Below are 12598 nucleotides of genomic sequence, written 5' to 3'. Positions count from 1 at the left end.
TAAAATAAAAGTCTTGTGGGATGCAAAATAATTCTTCACTGTCCCTCACACTGCAGGATGGCATCCCTGGCCCCCATCCACCAAAGCTCCTCCCACAAATTTCCACAATACTCCTTAAAGAGCAGTATTTATTCCATTAAGAACTATTGATCTAGAAGACCCAAACATATTATTATAGTTAGCAATAAATGCTATTAATAAAAGAGGTATAAAGTAATATGGGACTATAAATGAGGGAGCATGGAAAGTTCTTAGGTAGGCTAAGTCTTACCATGATATGTCAGGATCAGCTAGGCTATGCTGCATTGACAACCGACCCCCAAAATATCAACAGCTTAAAACAAGTTTATTTTCTACTTATGCTACATGTTCATCATAGATCAACTGGAGGCACTTTCATGGTCATCTCTCAGGGATTAGAGTGACAAAGGCTCCATTTCTTACACATGTTCTCAAGTAGCAGGGGAAGGGACAGGACAGTTCATGCACCATCTTTTAAAGGCTATCATTTATGCTCACATTTGATTGCCCAGAGTCATATGGGCCATACCAGTGAGTTCTCAACCAGGAGCAACTCTGTCCCTCAAGGGACATCTGGCAATGTCTGCAGACATTTGTGATGGTCACAACTGGAAACGAGGGGTGGGGGAGGCAGAGTACTACTAGGCATCGAGTGGGTAACAGCCAGGGCCACTACTAAATGTCTTGCAATGTGTAGGACCACCCCTGCCCCACAAACAAAAAATTACCCAGCCCAAAATGTCAATAGTGCTGAGGCTGAGAAACCTTGGCCCATGCCTAATTTCAAGGGAGGGATGAGGGAGACAAAGAATTGCAATACTACCATGTGCCAGAGGAGGGCCATTAGAATATTGGTAGAATGGTACTAATGACTACCACATGTGAACAACAATTTGCCAGACTGAAGGAAAATGACAAAGCAGAGAGGTATAAGAGAGCACATGTTTTGTCTAGAGTAGGTTCATGGTAGGAAAGAGAGGAGAAATAACAGCATTAGATTTGTACTAGAAAGAAAACTTTAGTGAGAACACGAAGAACAGCTTTGGAAAAGGAAACAGAAAACCAGTTAGGACACAATGATCAGAAAAGTGGTAACATCCTAGATTGGGGTATGAGCAGTGGAAACCAAGGGGGTTTCTCTAGGTAGAACAGATTGGACTGTTTAACCAACTGAATACGAAGGGTGAAAAAAAAGGGGACAGGCAAAAGATGACTCAGACGAGGGTCTCACTATGTTGTGCAGGCTGGTCTCGAAATCCTAGGCTCAGGCTATCCACCCCCTCAGCCTCTGGAATTACAAGCATGAGCCAGCATGCCCCAGCAAACTACTTTAAAATAGCAGCTGTTAAAGTCTCTGATCTCAGGATACCTTTATTTACATTCTTAATTATTGAGGCTGCCAAACAGCTTTTGTTTATGTGGGCTATATCAATTGATATTTATATTACAAATTAAAACTAATAGAAGTTTAGACATTTATTTTATTAATTCATTTAAAATAATAAAGCTATTATGTGTTAATATAAATATTTTATGAAAAAATGGTACTTTCCAAAGCAAAAAAGTTAGGAATCAGAGTGAAACTGTTTCACATCTTTGCAAATTTTTTTAATGTCTAGCTTAAAAAGAGACAGCTGGATTCTCATATCTGCTTCTGCATTCAATCTGTTGTGATACATTGTTTTGGTTAAAGTGTATGAAGAAAATGTGCCTCACACAGAGATGTAATTGGAAGGGAGAAGTATTTTAATAGCCGTTTCAGATAATAAAGGATATTCACCTTTTACTCAACACCAAAACTCAACAAGTGGCAATTCGTAAATAGTTGCAATGTGGAATCTGAATCCTTATCAATGAACTTTTCGGCTCTGTTATATAAAAATGCATTGATTTCCCTGATACTTTGAATGCATCTCCTACCCATGCATGATTTTGTAACATCATGAATTGGTCATTTGGGAAAATATTGGTTCAATAAGTTATACAGACCTACCAAATGTTGACATATTTTCTTATATATTTTTTAAAATTATATCCCTTATGGCCAGACATGGTGGCTCATGCCTGTAATCCTAGCACTCTCGGAGGCCAAGGTAGGAGGACTGCTTGAGGCCAGGAGTTCAAGACCAGCCAAGCAAGAGCGAGACCCTGTCTCTATTAAAAATTATAAAAAATTAGCCCGAAGTTGGCCAGACATGGTGGCTCATGCCTGTAATCCTAGCACTCTCGGAGGCCAAGGTAGGAGGACTGCTTGAGGCCAGGAGTTCAAGACCAGCCTGAGCAAGAGCGAGACCCCGTCTCTACTAAAAAATAGAAAGAAATTAATCGGACAACTAAAAATATATATAGAAAAAATTAGCTGGGCATGGTGGCGCATGCCTGTAGTCCCAGCTACTCGGGAGGCTGAGGCAGGAGGATCGCTTGAGCCCAGGAGTTTGAGGTTGCTGTGAGCTAGGATGACGCCATGGCACTCTAGCCCAGGCAACACAGTGAGACTCTGTCTCAAAAAAAAAAAAAAAAAAAATTAGCCTGAAGTAATGGCACATGCCTATAGTCCAAGCTACCAGGGAGGCTGAGGCAGAAGAATCACTTGAGCCTACGAGTTTGAGGTTGCAGTGAGCTGTGATGACGCCACTGTACGCTAGCCAGGAAAACAGTGCAAGACTCTGTCTCAAAAAAAAAAAAAAATTACATCCCTCAATATCACCACTATTTTCATCAGAAAAGTCTTTTAGTATTAGGAAACCGGTAAATTCATAAGGACAGATACAAGTTTTCCAAAAATCTAATTTACTCTTAAAAGATTTTATCACTGGCAACTAATGTTTTCCTTGAAGTGGCCAGCTCACTTCATTCATTTTCAAGGAAATACCTGCCAAATACTCAAGCCTAAATAATCATGGTTTATCTATCAGTCATTTTGTTAAGTAAAAATAAAAATGATGCTCCATTTAAAAAGCAGCCAGTTCAGCTTGTAAGTCAATCACACAAGTGCTTTTCCTAGAAAAGAACATCGTACTCTGATGTGCAGAAATGCTTTATACATTCTTCCCATTTAATCGCACTGAATATTTAAAAGACATGCATGCCTGAGTAGAGATTTTAAAAATTAAAACTTTTTACTGTTTCACCAAGGGCATTCTTAAGTGAAACTGGCATTTTTTCAAATGCTTAACATGTGTCTGGATGTAAAGAACACAATAAGGACTCATATGATTTGGTATAACTGCCTTGATTCACGCTAAGGTGCCAGCAATCTACTCACCACTGCCTCCTTAACCATCGGCACAAATGTCAACACAGTGAAAGGGCAAATAACATCTTAGTTTCATTACGAAAATAATTTTGACTTCATGACCCTTAAATAAAAGGGTCCTAGGGATCTCCAGGAGTCTGTGGACCATACTTTGAGAACCACTGTTTTAAAAGACTGGAAACTAAGTTGAATTTCAGTAACTGATAACTGAAAAATACATTTCATAAAACTTTTAAATGAAGAAGACTATCAAGTCATCTAGCTTATTCTTTCAAAAGGGGCTGTATCAGAATCTGCTGCAGGTTAGCCCAGCTCTACTAAATAGATCTCAAGGGGAGGGCCCTCCTTTTAAAGAGCATTCTAGGAGTCTGAAGTACTGACGGTTTTACAAAGCACTGATCTAGTCTACAAGCTTCACCTAACAAATTACCAAAAAGATTGTGAAACAAATATGAATATATGCAACTGATTAAAAAGACTAATTATATAGAAGTTGTGTTATTTTTCTTTACAATTAGCCAGCTGCTTCATTTCAACATCTATACACATGCAATTCTTTCTTCAACTAGTTTTCAGTAGGGGATATCTATGACATAGACGCACCTAGTGGGTTTATGTACAGTAATTCCTGGCTTAGCTTACTCCATTACATACTACTTCCATCATCCTTTCAGCAGATGATTCAATTATCACAATGAATGGCCATCTATTGATATCGTATGTTTTAGAATTCACAGTGACTATCACTGATAAATATCCTTAACTCAGTTTTATATTTAGAAATACACTGACTTGAAAAAGACCTGAATTGCATACATTCATCCACATTAAAATACAGAAATTATAACTTACTACAAAAACAAATATTCAGTAGCAGTCCTTTTTTTAAAATCATGAATAAGATGAGCATTCAAAACATGTAAATTGAGGTTTGATAGATTTTAAGTAAATTACTCCAGTGTACTGATGATCAAAAAGTAAAGCCTGTACTAGATTAAAACAAATGAAACAGTAAGTATAAGCATGCTAAAATAACCAAAGCCTTTAAAATCAGGAGTTACTTTTTAAATAATACAGATTCCCATGCCTCCTTCACTCCATTCCCATTCTAAATCAGTGCGTGTGTATTGGAACTGGGTGGCAAAGAATATTTTACTTTTCTAAACAGATCTTCTAGAGACATAGATACAACTACCCTATAGATCAGCACTTGGGAAATACTTCAGGTGATGCAAATAAATGGAGAATTGAAAATGCCCCTAGATGATCTCTAAAGAAGTGCTAACTAGCTGGGCTAGTTAAGCAACTGTCTTATATTGTATAAGTAACAGCAAAAGCTAAACAATGCAACTTGCCTCTCAAAAACCAGTGAACCAACCAGTTAATTGGTGGCTAGAAAATTTTATGGTTTCCAAGCAGATTAACCCCCTAAGAAGACCAAATTCTGTTGAGAGTTTGTGCTAATTTAGGCACTTAAGGTTGTTAGTCTCTAAAAGGAGCACAAGCAAGCATTTGAGAGTATACTTTAAAAAGAAGACCAACTTCTTATTTAAAATAGTGAAAATATAAATTTCTCATCATGGAAAATACAGCTACCTAAAACTTGCTACCAGACAGTTCAAATCAACTGAAAATGAAGAAAGAAAAGGGGGTGGGGAGGAAGAAAGGGAGAGAGGAGACATACAGACAGGCTTGGAAGTAAAACAAATGTGGCAATACCTTCAAAAGACCCATTAAGTTAGACAAGTGAGATGATTACATTGCATGTGTAAATCACCATATTAAAGAATGTGACATTGACAGGAGTGAAATAGTTCAAAAGAAGTCAGAGGACCCAAAACAGCTCAACCACTGTGGAACTCTGACCTGGGTGCATCCCAGACCAACTGAATAATTTCTAGTAGTGGGATTCAGTCATCAGTATTTTGTAAAGCTCCCCAAGAGATCTCAAAGTGCAGCCAAGATTGAAAACCACTGCACTAAACCTTGGGAGTAAAAAAGTAATAAAAAGATGAACCCAACACATTTATAAGTTTTCCAAACTGCAAAAAACTCTCATTCCAAGTGTAAATAATGAAATATAGTCCCTGAGCTGAAAAGTATTTACAAACAGAACCTCTTTACAATCAGTCTCTGGTAGTTGTCTATCTAACCTATCATGTAATTTGCAGCAGCAAGTTATCCAGACAAATCAGAAATTATAAGAACCTTATAAATTATTAATATAAGAATCTGGGCCTGGCGCACGCCTGTAATCCTAGCACTTTGGGAGGCCGAGGCGGGCAGATTGAGCTCAGGAGTTCGAGCCCAGCCTGAGCAAGAGCGAGACCCCGTCTCTACTAAAAAAAAAAAAAATAGAAAGAAATTATCTGGATATCTAAAAATATACAGAAAAAATTACCCGGGCATGGTGGCTCATGCCTGTAGTCCCAGCTACTTGGGAGGCTGAGGCAGTAGGGTCACTTGAGTCCAGGAGTTTGAGGTTGCTGTGAGCTAGGCTAACGCCACGGCACTCACTCTAGCCAGGGCAAGAGTGAGACTCTGTCTTAAAAAAAAAAAAAAGAATCTACCGTCCTTAGTTCTACGTATGTAAGCACTACTCTACTTTTCATTCATTCTTGTGGTTAAAACAAATTTTCCTGGATGCCAGTTACAGCATGTAACAGTGGCAAGGTGACACAACCTAAAATACCTTGTTCCTGAGAAACTGGAATTCAGCCAAATTGCCCATCACCAAAATTACACATTTTAGAATGAGAAAAAAAATTCAAAAATTCTAAATCTGACTCATTATCAAATGTTTGGTATGATGCAAACATATCATACTGAAAGTAGCTCAAATGTATGATATCTAGACATATTTGTCAGCTGTTTGAATTTCTCATTTTAAAACAATTCAGTGTTAATCAACTACTGAGCAAAAGTTCAAAATTTGATAATTTAACAAAACTGTATTAGATGCTATATTATGCTGGTCTAATTCCTTTAACTTTCATTTAATGTGGACAGAAAACAATGAAATCAATAAAACTGTCAGTTTTATACAAGATTAAGGGTCACCTCAGTTATCACTCATCATCCCTTTAAGCAAAACAAAAAAAATTCTTCTAACTACACAATCTAGGGAAAAAAAAGGAAATCCAAACATGTACAATGAGCACTGAAATGGCCAATGTACTATAAGATGCTTAAAGAACCAATCACTCTAAAAATCACTGAATGAAAAAAAAAAGTTAGGCATGAGCTAGAGGGGGACAGAACAAAGTGTAAACATCAGAAAAATAACACATGCTTTCACCAAAATATGCAAAAATTTATACAAGATTAAATATGCATTTTAAATGTAATGAATCCAGGAGATTCTGTAGGGTTAACTGCCCTAGTAGAGGCCTCAGCAACTCACAGCTTAGTGTCTAACGATGTTACTATAACACTGGCTCAATAAAAAAAAAAAAAAATAGCTTCCAAGTGGGAAAGCGGGAGTGTAACTGGGCTGTATAAGCAGAATTGCTTCTAGCAGCAAAGCCATCAGAAAAAGCCAATGATCTACTTAAAACTTATTTCAAAATATTTCAAAGAGACTTCACATAAATTTTCATTAAGTCAGATTGGCAGTTTGTTTTTGTTTTTCCTAAGCCTAAGATTTACACTGAAGGCATTTAGCTAAACAAAGTAGGCATTCTCACCTGAAAAATTTTTTAAATCAAGATGCAATACCTCTTTAAAGCAAACTCACCCAAAAACCTGGAAAGCAAAGAAAAAGCCATTTCTATCAATAAATTCACAAAATGTTTTATCAATTTTCTCTACACAGGCTTTGAGTTTTAATTCCAGTAACTTAAACCTATATAATTCATCACCACCTTTAGACCTAGAACTACTCCAAATCATAAATGCTTGGCCTACCTCTATTACATTTGTTCTGTAACAAACCCATTTAAGAAAATAAAATCATGACAGCTTTATGAAAGAAACATTAATGAGAAGTCGTATTTTTAAATGTTAGTCATTTACAATTTGGAATATCGTGTACTAATCATACCAGACCTTTCCAATAGAGAGTAAGTCCTTAGTAGAAAAAAAAAAAGTTACACTTTAGAACTTCCTATATTTCAACTGAAATATATAGTCTCCGTAGGGTATGGCAAAGGTAATTTATGAAATCTACAATAAAAATTATTCAAATACAATGTCCTAAATCTAATTACTTTATGAAATTATTCATTTCTGTATTTTCTATTAAGACTCTAAATGGTTTCTGCCAGCAAAAAGTACTGAACCTACTTCTTAAACACCTGAATAATCACGCAGCTACCCCGAGGATGCTAGTTCTGGCAAAAGGCAAAGGTAGTTAACAAAAATTAGCCAAGACCCTATGCCTACAGAAAGTCAATTCAGGGTGCTTAAAACGATTCCCTTATTACCTTGTTATATTTATTATTCCTAAATAACTGGCAATTCCACCTTAAACTATGGTGCAAAAACTGAAGACGTTACGAAGTTAATTTCAAAATAATTTTAAAAAAATAACAAGTTTACCACAGTTTTCAGAGGAAAAGAGCTATCAATCTTCAGTAAAGCTTTTTAAAGCCTCTCTGTATCAGCAAAGAAACCTTTCATGTTAACTAAACACACCCATGTCTTTGAAAATCTACCTTGAGAAATCGTAACAGCAGTTTGGGGCATATGTTGGAGCCACCGCCCTCCACCTTACACCAATTTTATGCTCAATACATTTAGTCCTAACAATAAGACAAACCAAGCCTTTTATTAGGAGACACGATTTATTAAGGGTGGGGGGAGGTTCAGTTAGGTACTAAGAATGTTTCCTGCATACAGTCATCACCCACAATACTCAAAAAGTAAACAAATCAAAGCTACAAACGTAAACTGGAATGACACAACCAAGAAGAGAAAGTAAGGGACGAAAAGAAAACAAAAATTTACTTGAGTAAAGAAATTAAGACAAACCATTTACAACTTTCATTTAGACCCCAAGACAACACACTCCAGCCGACCCAACGCGCTCTGCCGGGGCGACAGAGAAACTACTCAAGAACAACAAAGAGGAGCGGCGGCCGCGGCAGGAGTCGCTATCCGAGTTTAACTTGGTTCTCCGACAAACTGCGAGCGGAGTTCGGGGCCAGAGGATCGACCCCGCAGCCCGAGGGACGCGAGGCACCGCCGCCTGGCACTCGCCCGCCCCGGCCAGCCCAGCGCAGGGGCCGTCGGTCGGCCCCGGCCAGGGTCGTCAGGCGGCCGCGCTCGCCCTCCAAGCGGACCTGCCGGCCTCCCGCGCGCTCCCCGCCGCCGCTGCCGCCGCCGGGAGCCCGCCCCGGGGCGGGGAAGCCACGGGCGGGGCGCGCGGCCCCGGCCGGGGGAAGGGGAGGGGACATGGCGCGGTTACCTGGGCTCGGGCGATGGCGAGGGGAGCCCGCTCTCCCGCCGCTGCTCGTCCACGGACGCGCAGGGCCGGTCGCTTCACCCGGGGGCCCGGAGCGCTCCTCGGCCCCCGCCCGGAGGCGTCCGGGCCAGGCAGCCCCTCCTCGGCGCCGCGCCGCTGCCCGCGCGGGCCGGACCGCCTCGAGCTCCCGGGCCGCCCCGCGGCAGGGGGTCTCTCTCGCGGGGCGCCCGGCTCGCCTGACCCGCTCCTACCCCCTGGGCGGCCGCAGAGCCGAGGGGAGGACGGCAAAGGCCTCCCGAGGAGAGCGGGCGGGCGCGAACGCGGGCTCCGCCACCCGAGCCGCTCCGTTACCGCAGCGGCGACGACGACCAGGGCCGTGTTGTTGCTGCCAACTTGTCGAGAGAGCACTGAGCATGCGCGCGCGCAGACCACATCCGGGTAATTTCAGGGTTTGGCCCTTTTCCCCCCGCAGCTTTCCTTTCTCCTGGCTACCCCCGCCTCCCGCCCGGAGTGACGGGGGTGTCGCTCTGCGCAGGCGCCCGTAGGGCAGCGCCGTCGGCGGGCGGCGCCGACTCCGGGTCTGGGCCTTGGCGGGGGCCGCTTCTCCGCTGTGGTGAGGGGAGCCTGCTTGAGGGGGTGGTAGAGAAATTGGCATTGTTTGGCACAAAAGTCCCCAAGTACGCAGGAGAGCACAGCGTAGAGTGGGCGTCCAGTAAGTGTTTATAAATAACGATCAGGGCCTTTTGTTGGTTTTTTTGTTTGCTTTGAGGATCTGTGTGGGCACAAAAATTAGACTTTTACAGCCAGGCGCTAACTCCGGGGATAAAGGTGATTGTAGCGGCTTATTTGGAGAAGACACTGGCGATGGCTGCACCTTCCTTCCCTTTTCCCTTTCCTCCAGCCCTGCATCACGAGTTCCAAAGGTGTTTAAACTCGAGAGACGCACAGGACAGTCCAGGAATCACACATTTAAGAGTCTTGCCAGGTGTTACGAAATGTGAGTGGTTCTTGTTGGAAGAGATGTAGGCGGAGTCTCAGGGTTGGAAGGGACCTTTGAGTCCTAGGCCACACCTATTAACTAGGCTACCTGCTGGGCGGGGAAAGGCCCTACTTTTGACTTTATACTTCTTTTATGTGATATTTTTTACAAGACGCAGCAATTTCTTCTGTAATTTAAAAGGTTTCAGAAAACACACTAATTACATGTTTTTTTCACCAACTAGGAAACACTTCCTTTGGGAGTCCCTCCAAAACTAATTATTAGATAGCCCTAAAGTCATTTCTTAGGTCGTGTTGCCCAGAAACTCTCTACACCCACCCACCCCCTGCCATCCACACTCAGTGCTCCATTCTGCCCTCAGTCATCACAGCCTGGGCTCTTCCCTTTCCTACCAGAAAGCCCTGAAAACTTCAAATTGGTTTTCTCTTATCTCTGGGGTTTATGAAGACTTTCCAAGACCAGTTTTAAGGGAATTCATTTCCAGATCTTCCACTGCCATATGTACTGTTCTTTAAAATTGCTCAGTTTGAGAAGGGAGCTGAGCACACAGCATCCCCTTTTAAAACTGTCCTTATCCTACCTTGCAAAAGAAAGTAAAAATTCGTGTCCATTACTAAGGTGCATTGACCCAAGATGTAAAAATCTCCAGGACAATTCAATTTTTTCACCAATGAAAAAATTGGTGAAATACTTTCTCTATGCTGAGAAAGTAAATGACCTTAGTGAATGGGTTAAATTCTTTTCATAAGTCAAGTAGTTTCCAATTCTTTGCTGTCAACAAAATTGAAGGAAGATCTGTCAGCTGACAGATTATTAAAAATGATTTGGTAACAGACTAATATGTTATTCTTAGGTAATATACCTCAGAAGGAGTTTTAAAAATTGAGTAACATTGCTACAACTAAACTTCTTCCATCCCATCTGTATTATGTATTGCTGCATAACAATGTTACATAAATTGAGAAGCTTAAAACAACATGCATTTATTGTCTTAAGTTTCTATGAGTCAAGAGTCCAGAAATGATTTAGCTGGGTCCTCTGCAAAGTGAGGCTGGGAAAAAGGATCAGCTTCAAGCTCATGTGGTTGCTGGCAGCATTCATTTCCTTGCAGGTTCGGCCCTTTGCTGGCTGTCAGCTGAGACCCCCTCTGTTCCTTGCCATGTGCCCTCCCCATAGGGAAGCTCACAATATGGCAACTTGCTTCTTCAAAGCCAGCAATCCGGAGAGTCTCAACAAGACACTGGTTACAATCTTATGTAACATAATCACACACAGTAAATCACACACAACCTGTCACCTTTGCCATACTCTATTGGCCAGCAGCAAATCACAGGTCCCACCTACACTCAAGGGGTGGGGATCGAATGGGATCTACATTAGAGTTTGTCTACCACACCATCTAATCGTTTATGCAAATGACATTCCCTATTGGCTGAATTTCCCTTCAGGTTACCTTCACTTTTTCACTTAAGGGAAACTTGACTTTCCCCTGGGACGCTGCTTCTCCTCCCCTCTCTAGTCGTGGCAACTGTGTTTTCAATCATAAGCCTCTTAGTCTGTGCCTGGAGGTGAGGAGCTTTGCTCCTTGCTCCTTGCTTCCAGACCCTTGCCCTCCTCCTCCCTATAAACCAGCAGCTTTGAGTCTTGTTATCTAGTACTCCGTTGTTGCCCTCATTCCCCTTCATTTCTGCACAATTTAGTCTGTCATTCAGGCCAATGCCACTTCTGTCTTAATCTTTGGTAGTTATAAAGTATTCCCAATGCCCTGGCCTCTCAATTCCTGAGTTCTCCTCCTCCAAGGATCTTGCCCTCTATCCTAACTCAGCCACTGACTCCCATGGTCATAATCACGGGAGCCTCATCAAACTCTGCAACTTCTTCATAATCACAATTTCAAATATCTCACGCTCCGATCACCACCTGATTTTTCCAAGTCATTCCGTGTAGTACTCTAACTCCAAGAATCCTTTAAACCTCATAGCCGCTCACTCCCTTCCTTACCCAGCTTCTACCCCTGGCCAATCATTATAATCACTCTTGCACAGACCCTCAACCCCCTGGCCTCCCTCCCTCTTTGTTGTGCCTGCTTGGCAAAACCACAATCCTGATTCCAGCCAGCTCTCCACCTATACTTCAGCACCCCGTGCAGCTGAATATGACTGGAGAAAAACACAATCACATGGACTAGTTTCACTTTAATTTCATCACCGTGAATCTCAGGTGGACCCCTAGTGCTACCCAGCAATCCAACTTCCTGCCTCCATTCTTCTAGATTTCATACCTTCTCTGTCCTCTAACCCTGCGGTCCCGACCCACACAGGTTTTCAACCTGTTAGGTATGGGGCCGCAGAGCTCCACCGCCCACCCAACACACACCCTATCTGTGGAAAAATTTTCTTCCTTGAAACTCAGGAACCAAGTGGGGGGTGGGGCGCCCATACAGCAGGAGGTGAGCGGTTGCAGAGGCAGCGAAGCTTTATCTGTGTTTACAACTGCTCCTCATGGCTCACGTCACCACCTGAGCTCTGCCTCCCATGCTACACCCTCAGTCCGTGAAAAAATTGTCTTCCATGAAACTGGTCCCTGGTGCCAAAAAGGTTGGGTACCACTGCTCTAACTTACACATCCTCCCCTCAATCCTCATTCTCAATTAAGAACCTTGCTTCCTATATCATTGAGAAAATTGAAGCAATGGGACAAAAACTTCCACAGAATCCCACCACTCCCCATACCCACATACCAGCCTCTTCTCTGCCTTCCCCTCCATTACGTAATTGAATTTCCATGCTCCTAGCTAAAGCCAGTCCCTCCACTAAGACAATAAACCAGGTGTGGTGACACATGCCTGTAGTCCCAGTTCCTCAGGAGGCTGAGGTGGGAGATCGCTTGAGCCCAGGAGTTCGAGATTGCAGTGAAC

At 42.2% G+C, this 12598-nt stretch overlaps 1 protein-coding gene across 2 annotated transcripts in view; it reads right to left on the bottom strand.

Moving 5' to 3' along the window:
• The window catches only part of SMAD4 (SMAD family member 4), a 50164-nt gene extending 41051 nt beyond the window's left edge, over positions 1-9113 (bottom strand). For both annotated transcript variants that reach the window (XR_001137793.1, XM_012651786.1), the window contains exon 1: positions 8685-9113. The gene's annotated coding sequence lies outside the window, so the exon portion shown is untranslated. The remainder of the gene's footprint in view (positions 1-8684) is intronic.
• Positions 9114-12598: the final 3485 nt, after the last annotated feature.

This window comes from Propithecus coquereli, unplaced genomic scaffold, assembly GCF_000956105.1.
Source record: "Propithecus coquereli isolate 6110/MARCELLA unplaced genomic scaffold, Pcoq_1.0 Scaffold37, whole genome shotgun sequence".
NCBI classification, from domain to species: Eukaryota; Metazoa; Chordata; class Mammalia; order Primates; family Indriidae; genus Propithecus; species Propithecus coquereli.
This window is presented reverse-complemented; position numbering and strand designations above follow the sequence as displayed.